This window comes from Pseudoliparis swirei, chromosome 20, assembly GCF_029220125.1.
Source record: "Pseudoliparis swirei isolate HS2019 ecotype Mariana Trench chromosome 20, NWPU_hadal_v1, whole genome shotgun sequence".
In the NCBI taxonomy this organism is placed as follows: Eukaryota; Metazoa; Chordata; class Actinopteri; order Perciformes; family Liparidae; genus Pseudoliparis; species Pseudoliparis swirei.
The window spans coordinates 17,502,269-17,518,415 of record NC_079407.1 but is presented as its reverse complement, the minus strand read 5'-3'; the positions used below and the strand labels follow the sequence as shown (position 1 = coordinate 17,518,415).

General features: G+C 41.6%; 1 long non-coding RNA gene across 1 annotated transcript; it reads right to left on the bottom strand.

Annotated features, from left to right (window-relative positions):
• Positions 1-201: 201 nt before the first annotated feature.
• LOC130211284 (uncharacterized) lies at positions 202-6,563 on the bottom strand. The gene is made up of 2 exons (XR_008834999.1): positions 5,060-6,563; positions 202-4,338 (listed from the first exon to the last, which is right to left on the bottom strand). It is a non-coding gene; the product is annotated as an uncharacterized LOC130211284 (long non-coding RNA).
• Between the last annotated feature and the right edge of the window lie 9,584 nt (positions 6,564-16,147).

Sequence of the window (16,147 nt, the reverse complement as noted above, 5' to 3'; positions counted from 1 at the left end):
TTTTTCATTTGGGTTCAAATGGCTCTTGAAATGCAACACTTGACACCGCTGATTTATGCAAGCACAAGCCGTGAGGTGTTGAAGAAATTAAGATTACTCGGCATTAAATGTATAAATGTCAATAACAATCCGCAATGACTTCCCCCCATATCTGAAAAGTACTCAAGCAATGTTAGATGTGAATAAATGAATGAAAACAGATGCCTCCCACACAAATGTGTCATCAGTTTATTTTTGCTGAACGAGAGATTCCCACAACACATGTTCCTCCTCTCAGTGAGCGCCATCCTCTCCCCACGGCCAAGGTGACACCGATTAGCACAGCAAGAGTTCAGAGAGGTCATCAAGTGGGTGTGGAATGCAGGTGTTTCCCACGCGTCGTACCTCGACACACAAACCCTGAGAAAACACGTGTCAGGCCTCAGCAGAGCAAACTGCAAATCACCAAAGTGTACTTGGAAGTTTTATCCAAAGGGTGACCACATTTGAGGAGCCGTCAGGTTAATTCAAACACTCTGGTGAGCCGGACAACAGTGGTGGAGGAAGTGCTCAGATATTTTACTTGAATAAAGTTCATAATAAAATACATCATTGCGAGTCAAAAAAAAGTCCTGCATTCAGAGTCCAGAGGCAGTAAGTAGCCAGATGTACTTCAAGTATCAAAAGTGCAACATTCCCCTTTAATCTTGAGTAAAAGTACCACCACAGCAGGAACAATATAGATGTGGTTAGAGTGGGAAATGTCTCGACCCCACTGAGGCCGAGCTGTGGATGGAAAAAGAGCTCCCCATGTGAACCGCACCGCGTTTCCTATGTACCTTTTACGGCAGAGCGGCTCTACCACAACACTGTCAGAACACATGAGCTGCTGGAGCCTTGACGCTTTGGACACTCGGGCTCTCCCAGTGGCGCCCGAGAGAGACACCACAGCCCTGTTGCTTTAGTCCTGCTCCGAGCGGCCCGTTCAGCCCATTGCAGAGGACTCCCTAACACAATATGCCCCTCGGCTTAATCTGGGGGAAGAATGGCGATGCACATGATGCATTATCTATGGTGGGGTTTCGGTGAATGAACAGAAATAACAGGGCGGGTTCACACAGGACAATGTAAAAACATTTTTTTTTTTATTATAAAAGGCTGATCTGTTGTAGCTGGAGCATCAATGGCCTTGAGCTTCTATGAGAAGAAGAATATCCTCAGAGCGTGTCCGGATGACCTCGTGGGAGCGTCAAGTTAATCGATAGTCTTTTTTTCTACAGGGTGGCTAAAAATGTGCCACGTCATCACTTTATTCTCCTCTCGCAGTGGTATGAAGCATGTCAAAAGAGAGAAAGATTCACCTGCTCTTTTAGAAGTCAATGTGTGCTGAAGTGAGCAATGAATGTCCACCATGGTCAGAGCAGGAATGCAATGACAACAGCATGAGAGAGACAGAGAGATATAGACACAAGCATGTTGGTGAGACATCAGCAGTCTTGCCACACAACAGTTCTGGGTTCCGGCTTTCTGCTTTCCACGACAGCGGGAACTCTGCCTGGGTGTTTTCTGCGGGACAAGATCACTAGAGGGGGTTAGCCAGCTGTCGGGTGGGGGCTTTTGAAGTTTTGTCGTGCCTATTTAACAGTTCACGAGAATACGGAATGTTCTATTGACAGTCTGATTGTGATCAATGTGTAACGACACCAAACAGCAGAGGGACACAAATGACATGCTGTTGCCAACTCGCAGACATCCCAGCCCAGAGACAGGCAAATATTACATTTAGGTACATTTACAAATACTTCACAGTGGGACAGTTAGAAGGTGTGATAGGTCAGAAAAGACCCAGGAAGTGAGTTGAATCTAAAAGGAATGTTTTGTAAATAAACAAAATAGGATTTCTGTGCTGATTATTTAAAGAAAAACACAACAAATGGACTGTTTTGTGTGCTTTCTTAGAGCTTTGAATCATGGTGTAATTGTTCTGGTATAAGGTAAAAGAAAAGTAAAAAGGCCTGTCACATGTTTTCAGTGATCTTTGTTTTAATATGAAAAACAAAAACAGATCTGGAGACAGAATGCCTGGGATTGGACCTTAACATCCTGTTTCCCACTTTTATTTGGCTCTAAAGTTGGAAAAAGTATGTTATTCCACATTGTCTGGCAGACTTGTGTGTATTTTCTTCGCTTGTTGCAACCCTACATTGTAACTATGTGATGTTGCAGAGTGAAAATTCAAAGCCAAGAGCCCAATGCTCATTGATGACTAAACTATTTTATAAAATATAAATATATCTTGTGCATTATTTTATCCACATTTCTTCCAAATACAATGCAATATATTTTGGTATCTTTGAAAAATTTAAGAAATCCAATAAAATATGTCTTTCGGCAGCCGTTTCAGCAAAGAAATCTCTAAAAACCCACCGTTCACTACCCACCAATCAGGAAATACGAACACAATTACTGACAAGCCAGTGAACATATTGAACATTTAGCAGCTAAAGAGACAGATATTTAGGAGTTGATGGAGACCAAACACAGAGCTAAAAGAGAATTAAGAGTGGACTTCCATCAGGTGGAAACATAAACTTGACTACAAATGAATAATAATGTTGCTCTGTGTCTTATCTTGCAGCATAAAAGTACTAAAACAAGCAAACGCAGTGAAGCTAACAGGCTGATTTAACTTTATATATATATATTAGTCTTAATATCCTTATTGATTAAAGTCTTGATGATGTTCGAGAAACATCCTGAAACAATGGCAGACAAATAAGAAAATATATTTCCACCCCAACTGTTTACCACATCAGCCGATACAATGCAACATCACAACATGTGTTTGGGAGAGACTCCACGGTTTCACAACTGCTTGAAAAAGTTGAATGAATACAGAGCTATTGTTTGCAAGCTTGTGAACTGGGCTCCCGCAGGACAAGAGATGACTGGAAACAGGGACTGGGATCAGGCCCTGGGCATTCGGGTTTCAGCTGGCATGTGGTTCTCATTGCCGCAGCAGAGTGAGCGCTTGTTGTGTACTGGTGCTGGCCGATCAAAACCACATGTTCCAGTGTTATTGTGTCCATGGGTTTGTAAAGATGGAGCACACAGCCATTAAGAGAAATATTCTATTGGCTGATGTAATGGAGGACGACATCCACATGGAGTGTATTTTCACTGACTAAGGGGTTCTGGAGCTGAGTTTTAGTCCAGGACTGTTGTTGAAATTAATCTCGAGGAGAGGAGCTTTGTTTTCCTGAAAGCCTGACTTGAGTTGACAGTCAAACATCAATGAAGGAAGAATGGACGCTATTAAAAGTAAATTGCAGTCCAAGCCATGAGGAAAGATCACTGTTTAAAGGTGATAAAAGATGCTTTAAGGAGCTACTTTGCTTTTAAGAAAGATAATTTCCTCATTTCCTAATTGTTTAAATATTTGTACTGGAGTGTCATTTTCGGGAGCACGGTGTGTCTGGTTTACATTTCCTTTGCTGTGTATAGATTTTTTTGTGTGTGCTCATTGTTTGCTGTTATTACAAACGAAAACTTTGGTGTACATTATAGCTGAAAATGAAGGTTTATAAGGTTACAAAAAGGGATTATTCTTTTTTTTTCTTCCTGTGGTTGTCAGGTGATTGACAGGAAGCTCCGTCTGATATAATATGTACTGACATGGAGACATAAGACTCTGGTGCACAGAAACTGACAATTAGATTAAGCCTTCATGTCTACTGTGATGGATTGTATACTGAACGGCCGTTCTGGTGAGGGAAACCAGGCACACCATCCAGGATTTACTGACCGTGTACTGACACAAACAGGAATTATTAGAAGAAAAGGAACAACCGAGATCAGATTCCCAACCGTCTTTGTCAACCTGATACCCCCTTATCCACATCAGATGAACTCAAGTAACCCCTCATCGGCTCCACATGTTTTAGTGTCTTCATTTTGTAATGAATATATCCAAGTCGATATTGTTGTTGTAATTTTTCTCCACAGATGAACTGCCAATGTAAATCTGGGTCAGTTTGGTCCGTTTTGCTTTTGTACCAGCACCTCGAGGGGCAGCAGAGTGGCAGACAAGCTAAACATCTAAAATGTCTATCCCTAACTCTTACCTTATTAATTGCAGATATTAATTTGTATTATTTTATAGCTGTTAGCTGCTTGATCGCTTGCTAATTAAATTGTATGCACTTTCATCGCAGCGGACTCAATGTGTGTCCGTATATATTTTAATCAGATCATTTCCCGAGCTTTTCAAATTGCCTAAGGTACTCCTCAACCTCTCCACATACCCCCTGGCAACTGCAGGAGTACCTTGTGGCGTGCCCCTGGTTGGTAATCACTGACCTAGAAAAGATGACAAAGTAAAACGTTATTTTTGTCTTTTGAAAGGGTTTTCAGTAATTACTACACACAGTAAAGACGTTAGAGTGGTAAGATGTGTTGGGTAATGATGGTATAGAAGCGTCCACAGCGGTGTCGCTGGTGTAGATGCTTTGCCCTGAAGCCTTCGGCAGAGAGCCGGCCGCTGCCTCGCACACATGTCACTGTGCCTTATCTTCAGCAGCCAGGATGCTGATTACAGGGAGACTGTACAGGCATCAGAGACAGCATGGCGTGCATCTACCTCCACACCACTGCAGATATGCTCAACGTCACTGGAATAGAATAATGGACAGACCCGTGCTGCAGTCTTGTTCAATATATGCTGCTTTTTATGATGGCAAGTGGTCATGTTAACAACATTATATCTGACCGCTGAAGAGCTGCCATATGTGATACCAACACATTATGTGTTCATTTAATCAGCCAAATAATTGTTGCTTTAAATCTACATTGAAAACGTCAGCAGGTCTATCTCTAGAAGTCTCAAACCTCTGAGAGCATTTGGGCAGCAGTTTGTCATGTTAGGGCACGGGGATTCGAACGGTCCAAAGTGTCTTTGTGTGTCAGCTGTGAGTCGGGCTCCTTATTAGAGAAGTAAGTTGAACTTTGGTGTCAGCTGTATCAGTTTCAGGGGAATGTAACACTAGAGTCAGAGAAAGTAAAAACGAGGTATGAATCTGACCTATGAACCGGCTGAGGGTAAAGAAGCACTACATGGAGGAGCACTGCTCAAGGAGTTCATCAGCTACACCGACAGAAGGCTCAGACACAGGCGCCTGCAGGCGGGAGAAACAGAATTGATTTTGCAGCATGTGTGTCTCTCTCTTCACGACTAATTTGCACTGCAAAAGTATAAATACATAAATAAAATGCACGTCAAGGGATGAAGAAATGTGTACAAATACAATGCGGGCATTTGACATTAAACAGGATAAAAGCTCCGCTGTTATGGAGGGCCTCCAGCCACCTCCAGGCTTCCTGTTTATCTCATCAGGTTTGGCTCAGTTGTTGATCCTCTGAAACAGAAGCTCGATTTAATAACCTCGGCAGTAAAAAAGACAGACTTAGCCCACTATTCAGATTTCTGCTCTCTTTTCAGTTTCACAGAAGGAACATTTAATTGTATCTTAAATGAATCACAAACAATCAACTCTGTGAAATTGAGAGGAAGCTGTTTGGCACACGGACTGCATCATTTGGTGTTTAATTTAATAATGCAGGTTTTGTTTGTTTAACCAGAAAACAAAAGCAGGGGTGGATGAGGAAGTTGGAAGGGAGTAGCTAATTACAATTGGGTGATAATTAAACAAGCATTACATTTCATCCCAGATGATTACAAAAGGTGCTGGCAAGTTTCATATCCTTTAAGATGTCAATGGAATATAGTTTAATAGTTTGTTTTCAATACAACTTCAACACTGAGGTGGGAAAATGCATTTCTGAAAAATCATTGTTATATAAGAGGTTGATTGTCTCCTTTAAAATAAAGATGATAAAGATACTTATTTCCTGATTAAAATATGCTTTATTTGCTCGGAAGTCCTTTCTAAACATTCAATATTATATTTTTTAAATGTGTGGTATTATTTAGATATATGTTGACATAAAAACTGATGTTGGATCAATATTCCAAGATCTTAACCTCTCTTATTAGTAAATTCTTCAGTAATGGACTCCAGCATAGTTTTTCAGTTTCGTCATACAACAAAGCCTACAGTGGACACAGACAGTTTGACTAACAATTAAATTCAGTCGAGACTGTTTTATTTCTTAGACAAGAATGTGTAGAAACTTTAAGCCACACAATAATGAAGTTGTATTAATTTGAGGACGACTGCAGCAGATGGAGCAGGATGAGAAAAATGTGGCAGCACCTGTCTCTACTGCAGGACCGGGGGGTCACGACCCCGAGACCACCAGGAACTGCAAACAGTAGTAGAAGTACTGCTGTCTGTCCTTCTCTTCTGTCACGTCTTCATATTGTATGATCTCAATTTCTTCATTCCAAAGAAGGCCACGGCACAATTTTTTATTTGCTAATACAGCTCTTTAAAACAACAATAAAATCATGATTTAATGAATGATCGTTCACCAGACTCAACCACATTCATTATTTTGCTCGCATCTCAACAGCTTTCTAACAAATCGACCATGTGCTGAAGCGATTGAGTGTTTCCTGTCTCCGCTGTTACAAAACCTGAAATCCATCACTTACTTCCTGTTTGCGCTCCAGCTCCGTTTACATGCTTCCTGCATGAGCTGAAGAAACTTGCCTCACAACACTCACAATGCACTGAATCTCTTTTAACGGTCTCCTTATCTGCTCGTCACACAGTGACACAAATGTGGGCTGAACATCCACTGGCGGACAAACACAGGCACATGGCAACAACAACGCTTCTTGTGAATCATTTACAAAAGAAAACATTGATGTGTAACTTCAAGCGATTCTACTCACCAATACCGCTCTACACATTCATGTCATGAGAAACGAGTCCAAATCAAATGTATGGTCCCCTCATTCCTAAAGATTCAGTTTGATTTATTGACCAACGACCAACTCCAGATGAGGGAAGATATGAGTTGATGAATCAGGACTGGGAAAAAAGTTACAAACTCATCTTCTACATTCTTGGAAAAACTAAATAAATAGTGTAGCTGTCTAATTACAGATACTTCTCTGAAAGAGACGCTAGAACGGATCATCAATAAAAGTAATCCGGTAACAGACTTTTTATGAAACTTTTTTTGCATTTAAAGGTTCATGGGGTTAGGTGTAGTAATGCAGCAATTTATGGATTTTTTTTCCGGTGTACTAAAACTTTTATAAAAAAGAAAATAAACAATTTATTCATCATTTATTATTGCTTGATGCTATGTATTTATGTAACATGACAAAATAGCATTATTAAATGATGATCCAAACTACGCCCTTGTGTAATATTTTCTGCTATACTTTCCATTGGACGGATCTTTTGTGTTTGTCGTTCTTCCCCCACCTTCTGAGCTTAACTCCTGTATCTAACGACACTGACCTACTACCACCGTGTTGACAGAGCGCTCTCGGTTTGGGCTGCTGGGTTGTCTCTTGTTTACTTCTCCTCTCAACAGTTTGCTATCATTGGGACCCTCGTGTTTTTGGGCCATCAGGAAAGCACCGGGACCACCGGCGGCACCTCCACCTCAGCAAAGTCAGTTTGGCAACCTCAAACTCCAGGAACAAAGAGAGGAAGAAAGTTTGCCAACAGTTAGTGTGTGTGGTATAAAAAGTGCTGATCTTGTGTGTTAATTGGGAGGAAGAAGTGCCAAGGCTGCTCACAATGCAGAATGTTTTAAGTCGGCCTCAGGATGCACTACAGCAGGTTATAAATACTAAAGTTGGTGAGATGATGCAACTAAAGTACTATGTGCAACTGTAAGGTTTTGTACAGACATACCCAGCTCTGCCTCTACTGCTCTGGATATCAAGGTAACACTCCCTCTGGGCATTGATGGCACACTGTTTAATTCATGAAGAGGCCACGGCTCACGCTAATGCTTTAACGCAGAAGTTAAATGTATTAGAGGAAGAAAAAGCAACTCCCCTACTATATGACTACATACCAAAATGTGTCCACCTCAGTGGCGGCTCCTGAAAAAATTCTCAGGGGGGGCAATTTTTTTGATAATGATTAACCCTCCCAAAACCACAGACCTTCAGACAGCTGTCTATGTGTAGCTTTCTCACAATGCCATCAAGTCATGTGACTCCAGTCAGTGTGACGGCTGTGACTAAACTCTGTCTGTGAGCTTGTAGTTAGTTCATAAGCAGACACAGTCTGAGGCCGTCTGTGAGCTGTCTGTCAGTAATCCAGCTCCTGGTCTTTGATTTGGTGATTTTTTTCAACAAGATTTAAATAATTATAATAATAATAAATATGAGATCCCCATTTGTGATTCCTGCATCTGTGCTTTTTCAAATAATAGAAGAAATACAATTGCAATCACTTTCAAGTAAACCAGATTGCTCCACCAGACAAGAAAAAGCTCAATGTTGAGCTTTTGTTTTGAAGGGCAACAGCAGAAAAGCCAAACTCACGGAGGTAAGACCTGGCAAGTCGCCAAGAATCTCGGCTGTCGCGCATGCGCAGGCACAACTTGTAAATACCGTAACGTAAACATTTACATTAAGGTACAGGCATTTCAACATTTATTTATTCATGACTTAGTTTTATGTCGGTGTACTTTGACCGTGTGTAATATGTGGAGTTGTCTGCATTTCCCCTGCGCCTCACCTGTCGTCCTACGTTCCTCTTTCAGGGAGCACAGCTGACAACACGGCTGTCAGAGAACCCGTTTACAGGAGTTCTTTAACATCAGGCGGAGATCTTTTCTGACGTCCATCTTCCAGTCAGGAAGAAAACGTTTCAGAAGACACCTCAGAAAATGTTCGAGAATGAGGAACAATGTGTTTTTGATTTTATTTTCATTTTATTTTGGAGAGCGACAGGGAACGTCTCCGAGGTCGACCGATCGACGTGTTGGCGACCACTGGTCTAGGAGGTCCTACTTCTATTGTTGCCGATGTGTCTTCAATGTTACGCCGACCGAAAGGAGTCTCTTTCAAAGAAAGAATTGAATCGCTGCTGTTGCCCTGAGCACTGGCCGACTGAATACGCCTCTGTCGAAGCTGTATGACGTACTGAGACGCTTTTACGTCGATTAATTATGACAAGACCTGGAGGGGCGACTCCTCCCGGAAGCCATAGAGAATGCATTGAGAGCTCTGTTTTGTGAAAAAAATGGGTTTAACATTGGAGTCAATGGGAGAGGTCTGGGGCGATTTTCATTTCGCCCAAAATCGCCCCAGAAGGGGCGGGGCCATTTGAAGCACGACTTTAGGCTGACTGAATGACTGTTACCTGATTGGACAATGACATACAGAGGCAGAGCAGACGTCTAGTGGTAGAATGCGACTTTTTTCTTTTCTTTTTTCTTTTCCCCCGAGGCAGTGCGTCGCCCCAATCGCCCTTATAGACAAGCCGCCCCTGGTCCACCTTAAATATTTAACACAGGAGGTCAGTGACATAAGTCAGTGACATAAGTGCAAAAGCATTAAAAAAATAAAAAAAGTCAGCTGCTAACATGAAGGCAGTGGGTGAAAGCTTGTCTTTGATACTTGTGCACACTTTCAGCTGTCATCCACGACCGGTGCTGTTATTCAGCGAAAGCCGCCGCACTTATCCTGAGTGCATGCGAAGTGGTGCTTCACACAGAGAGGCAATCGTGCAGCTTCAGGTCCTCATAAACCTCGTAGAGAGATTACCAAAGCACACTTTGAGGAGGGGACATGGTCAGACTGGGAATCACTGGATTACTTATCAATTAACCATCGTGGCATTTGGAAAATGTTTATTCTGAAAGCGGCTCTAATAGATCGTATCAAATGTGAAAACAACTTGACAATGGGAAAAGGCCGGGTCACCCATGTAGATTTAGATAATAGATGAACCTGCAGAGAATCATCACCACTTCAGCAGCTCCTCTCAGCTTTATGGAGATTTATTGACCTTGTGGGTTTCAGCAAGAAGTTCATCAACTCTATTACTGTCTTTTAACTTCCTGTCTACACAGGAAGGAGGAATGGGAATGCATGTGATCATGTTGTGCCTACATTTTATGTAGTATATGGCCAGTTTCATAATATTAAGCGTGAATAGTTTGAGGAACCGCTATTTACTTAGTAGCATTAAGGCACTGCTATAACAGTCACGGTTACTGGTCATTAAGTGTAGATATGTTTTTTTTATTATAAAGAACAATCTGATATAACAGAATAAGCTTTCTAATTGTGGGCATTCAACACATGCCTTAATAAAATGTGTCTTCATCCAGTGGAGAGTTATTTGGTTAGCTATTACATTACATATCATTTAGCTGACGCTTTTATCCAAAGCGACTTACAATCATACACCGTAGACGCAGCTACAGGGAGCAATTCAGGGTTACGTGGCTTGCTCAAGGACACATCGACTAGGGAGGGGATTGAACCTCCAACTCCTGATTGAAAGACGGACCTGCTATAGTTGTTATGGTGCGGTGTGGAGGACCCAAACGCAGCAGGAGTTTCTTGGAAAACAGAGCTTTATTTCCAGGGCAGGAACACGGACGAACACCACACGGGAACAAAAAAAGACGATCCGACACCAGACAAACAGAAGGACACAGATTAAATACACAGGGGAACGAGACACAGGTGGAAACAATCAGGGCGTGGCTGGAAACAATCAGGAAAGAAACAGACAAGCACAGGGAGGGAGGAGCAGGGAAACAGGAAACGAGACAGGGACTTCAACATAAAACAGGAAATACACAAATCCTAACAATAGTATTACAAACATACCAGTTTTTAATACCAAGGTCCTATTGTTCATAGCTAATTCCTCCAATTAGTTGTTATCAATATGTACATTATGTCAGTGTACAGGGTTGTGTCATAAGTATTCATGTTGAAAAATCAGATTCCAGACTAATAAAATAAAATAAATTATTTCAAAATTGCAGGTGGGGATTACAGCGTTATCTCCTCAATCCCAACCCCGTTGTTCAAAATTGTATCTGCAGATTACAGGCACACATGGCCCACGTGAGTCTTTTAGTGAAATGTATTTGTCAGCAGAGGTCAGCGCTCCTGAACTGCCCCTAAGTAAATCTTATTCACATTTGACATACGGTGTAAATCTCTTAAGAAAGAATCAATAATGTCCAGACGGGAGCAGATGAACACGTGAGATGTTTCCCACTGGGCGGGGGCTTAAAAGACATATGGCCGTTTCCCCTGATGAAAGACTTGCCAAACCAGCAGCACACTGGCAGCAGGGAGAAACCCCTCCCGACAAGAATAGCCATCCAGCTGGGGTCAAAGGTCAGGGCCCTCCCTGTTGGTCAGAGGAGAGGAGTGTTAGCGGAACCTTCAGTTTAGGTTTCGACTTTTCATCCTCTGTTACTGGTTGATAGTGTGTAAACATAGCTGCTTGATCGCAGTGCAAGTTCCCATTTCACAATGTGTCCACTATGTCTCTGGTGGTTATTTTTGCCTGCAAAGATGCAATTCAAGCAGTAAGTCACCTCTTCTACCTATCATCCATATGTATACCACCTGTCATCACAAAGCTCATCACGACAGTTCATGACCTTTTCAGACCTCAACTCCTTCATCCTTTGCTGTCTTGACAGACTCAGCTGACTAAGATTTATACCCACTCAAGGCTGCTACAATGTTATCGCCCTAATTTCTCACCAGCTTCTGACAAATAATTGTTTGATCAGTGAGTTGCTGAGTGTGTCACCCATCTTCCACCACAAAATAGTTTCGAGATTGTTTCAGGGGATTCCTGGTTTGCGTTGGAGAGGGTGTTCCTTTCCCTTGTGGCATGTCATACATCTGTAAGAGGAGGTATTAACCTTTTGTCTCTTTCAAATGAAATGCAATGTGAAACAGTTTCATTCTACAGGTCTCGCGAGATATTGAAAGACAAATTGTATTTGTATGAAAGACAATAACAGCGGAACCGTTTGCTTAGAAGACAATTCTAAACTTTGGATGAAGTTTTCACTATTTAAAAAAAAAAAGTTCTTTTACCGTTTAATTCCCTATTTCATAGTTTGTGTAGGGGCAATACTAAATGATGTCTGATAAAAAAAGAAGCATGAACTAGAGGTGGATTTAGTAATACATTGACTTAAAAGCAATCATACAAATGTAAAAATAATAATAATAATTTCTCACAAAGTACTTGGGTTGCTCATTGAATTAATGAAATGGCATTCAAAAAGATCACAAGCAACATTTCTTTTCATTCGCAGACAAAAGACTTCATGTGAACTTTCCAGATTAAAGATAACCATCTCTGAGCCACTCACTACGATGTTTCAAGGCTGCCACTCCTGCTAAGTATTATCTGAGCCCTCCTTCACATGTACGTCATCTGTACACAGTGTGAGTCACACTGTGTACAGATGACGTACATGTGAAGGAGATGTATATGACTTGAAAAGACAGCGCTAATATTAACATAGCAGAGCGTAGCTGCATCTAAAGGAACATGATGGAAACGGGAGACAGCCTGGCTGATGATTCCTTCAGGGCCGTGGCAGCGTTACATAATATACAGCCTCAGTGACAGAGCTCACACATCGTTATCTATTTCTGACGGCTTAACTGATTCTATACTATCATGATACATGCAGTGTGGAGACATGGAGGGGGGGGGTTATAGACAGGAAAGAGACAAAGACATCGTTCTCATCCTGTATTGCGACCGCTTCATCAGCGTCCCCCTTCTCAATGGGAGTTTTACAGATGTTTTATAAACATTTGCAGTCAGTGGGAGAGCACCTTTTGTTTATAAATAGCTCCATTGGTTTATGACTGGTGGCTCATGATGCAGCTGAAGGCCCTTGAGCTGCTTAACTGTTGACCATGGTTTTATGTTTTACTCTTACCCCTGGCTCTCAAAGTGTGTCTATACAAGAGGAATGTGTAAATCATGCTGAGCAGCTTTGACAATGACACAAAGGACGCTGGAGTCACTATATGATGGATACAAAAAAAAAGCAGGAATGTCGAGTGCCGGCCAAACTCGAAGATGTGTGCCATGTACACACCAGCTCAATGAAGTCTCACAGGATTTCTGAAGTGTCCTTGAGCAAAACACACACACAGTCTTGGACCACTGCGCCTTGCACTTAAATCCATCTGATGTATTTCCCTTTATAGAAACAATTGTGTTTAACATCTCACACATGAACTGTGCTTGTTTTTTATTTATTTTAATTTTACTATTTGCCGTGAAGCAAATAGTAAAAATGAAAGATGTTCATGGTACCACCAGTTGTTTTCGTTCCATCAACAAACAGTAACAGTATCAAAGACAAACAGACACAGTTCGCAAGTAGATGGTGAACATAGCAGAGAATTCAAAAGCTACAGATATAGCCCTCAGGAGTTGGTAGAGACCAAAAACATAGCTACAAGATGAGTAAATATGAGACATACGTTTGTCAGTTGGTCAGAATTATGACTCTAAACAAATGTTCATGTTGCTACGAGTCTGCTGGATGTATAAATAGGCAACTGTTTGCTAAGATGGGTGCCATTAGCTTTAAAATGTAATAACATGACCTATTTTCAGCTTGTAAAGCTGCCCCGATTGACGAGAAAAATGTAAAATGTCCCATGGCAAATGTATTTTCTTGGATTAGCTGTATATAAAAAACAACTGAACTAAATTACAAAAGTAGAGCCATGGTTTATTTTTCATGAAATTACTTTTCTTCTCAACAATAAGTGCCAAATTCCAGCAACATTTCACAGGCTGCTTTACAACAGTGACCTCAGCTGCAATAAATGGACACCATCCTGCAACAACAAGTCTTAAATGTACATTGTGTTTAGAGAGAAAACAAGGCAGGACCAGCCACTGCTTAGTCAAGGAGTGGCGGACGTCGCCCCGGTAAAGTGCCACATATAGTTAATCAGGTCCATGTGTTTGAAATACGACACACTGACCGAGAGTGGAGGCACGACAGAACGGATGGGCTTGTCAGTGATGGAGGGCTCCCTGGTGCCCCATCAATATAGAAACAACACTAGCTAATGATCATATTCTTTATCTTCCATCACCCCAAGGCACAGGGGCCACAGTCCTGGCACCAGCAGATCACACATTTAAAACACATTTTCACCAGTTTCCGAATAGGAGTGGATTTTAAACTAACAAACCTGTTCTCCCCAAAGTTAGAACAGTTATGGTTACTTCACATTAAATGTTTTTTTTTTTATATCTTTTTTTTATAGGGCTTTTCTCACTGGTTTGAAATGGGAGTGTCTCAACATGGGGGAAGGGTGATGTCACGTGCACCACTCTGAGTTTTGCAACATTTGAATTGAGTCACTTCAAACAAACCACATCTACACAGTCCTGACGAGACAGATTACCAGAGTTTTTGAGTGTTATAATCTCAATAATTTAAGATTTTAACTTGAATTTAAGTTCATAAATATGGAGCTGATTTTCTCAGTAAGGCATGAATATTTAATGTTGAGGAGCCACGTTTTCAGGCGCTATAAGTTTAAAATAAAAGTTGAAATAAACGTGGTTGTTGTGTGCTTTCATAAAAGGGATAGAACGATTTTAAAGTTAGGTCATAAGATCACCTGTGTGCTTTATGGTGAACACTGATTGAACAATTGCAAGTCAGTATGTTTCGATGTCAAATATATTATATAAGTAGTTTGTTTGACAGTAGCCTATTTCCCTTAAAAAATTAATAATCAACCAATCATGATCTTTCTGTCGCACGCCTTTTTCCCAGATGTAATTCCCCAGCTGTATTTGACATGTATTACTTTCATTCAGCTGAGAAAATGAGCAATAATTGCAATTTTGAGCATGACAGTGAAGTATCTGCAAGGCAATCAAGACAATAGCTTTGGATCCCGCAATCCCAGAAAAATATACCACACATCCCTCTCTTAGCATCTCCCGTCCCACGTGGCTGATTCTTAATCAGAAACAGGCAGACTGGATCAGGTCCCACACGAGGAAGACTGGGTTATAAAAACTGTGAACAATTAACATGCATGAGGGTCTGCCCTGCCTCGATGAGGGAATGGTATCTGCTTATTTTCATTTGTCAGGATTAATTTAAGACACTTTTAAGTGGAGGGACTCTTTTTCCTGCTTTGTCAAGTCACGTGAAAACACCTTGCATCACTGAAACAGTTGTACGTCCAGTACTTCAGATCTTCTGAAGGATACATAATGAGTTAAGTGTGAGCAGCAAACTCTCTGGTGCCACCACACAACAACATCTTTGGGACAAACACTAACGAGCGTGTGTTTCTGTGTGTGTGTTTCTGTGTGTGTGTGTGTGTGTGTGTTCCTGTGGTGTTGGCTCAGCGTTGGGCTGGCGCCATGTTTGGTCCCACGATTGCGGCTCCAGATGTGAACAACTGCTCAACACACCCCAAGGGGGAGGAGTACGAGGAAGAGTCCATAGCATGTTGAGAGGGAGGAGGGGCCGCTGCAGGGAAACTGAAACATGACCCCATCGTCCTCAGCGCTCCCTGCACCGTCCTGTGTGACAATAACTCATCCTGAGGAGTCTCCGCAGTCAAGGGAATGTACAAAAAATACAAGCATTTGTCACAACTCTGGGTTTCCCCCCCTAGCACCAAGGAATGAGCACACTTGTGATGTTTGGAAAGATACTTTATTAGTCGCTCTGTCGGTCCCATCCCTCCAGCTCCATTGCAGCTGATATATGGGAGAGACACAATCACCCTGATTCCCTACAGCTGAGGCCAATTAGGCCTCTTCCCGACACCTGCTCCCTGAGCCACTTCCCCACACACCTCCTAACTACGGCCCAGCCACCACAGTTATTTTAGAATTTTCTTTGGAACCTCTTGATTGAAACAATCAGCTGACTGAGGATGTTCACACTTTTGAGTTCAACGTACTAGATTATCCAAAACCTCTGTGAGGCAATCGTCTCACTCTGTTTAACTGTGAAACTCATTTTTGAACGCAGTGGTCGACGTGACCCGCCTCCATTCAGATGCAATATTGGAGATATTCCTGTCCATATTTAAAATACCCTGATAAAAATAATGAGTTATTGTGGGGTCTAATTGCTTCAGATATCTCTGAAACTATGTCATGTGAATTCATGTAGTTCTGAATTTTTTTTTCAATTAGTCTCAATTAGATCAGATTGTGTACAC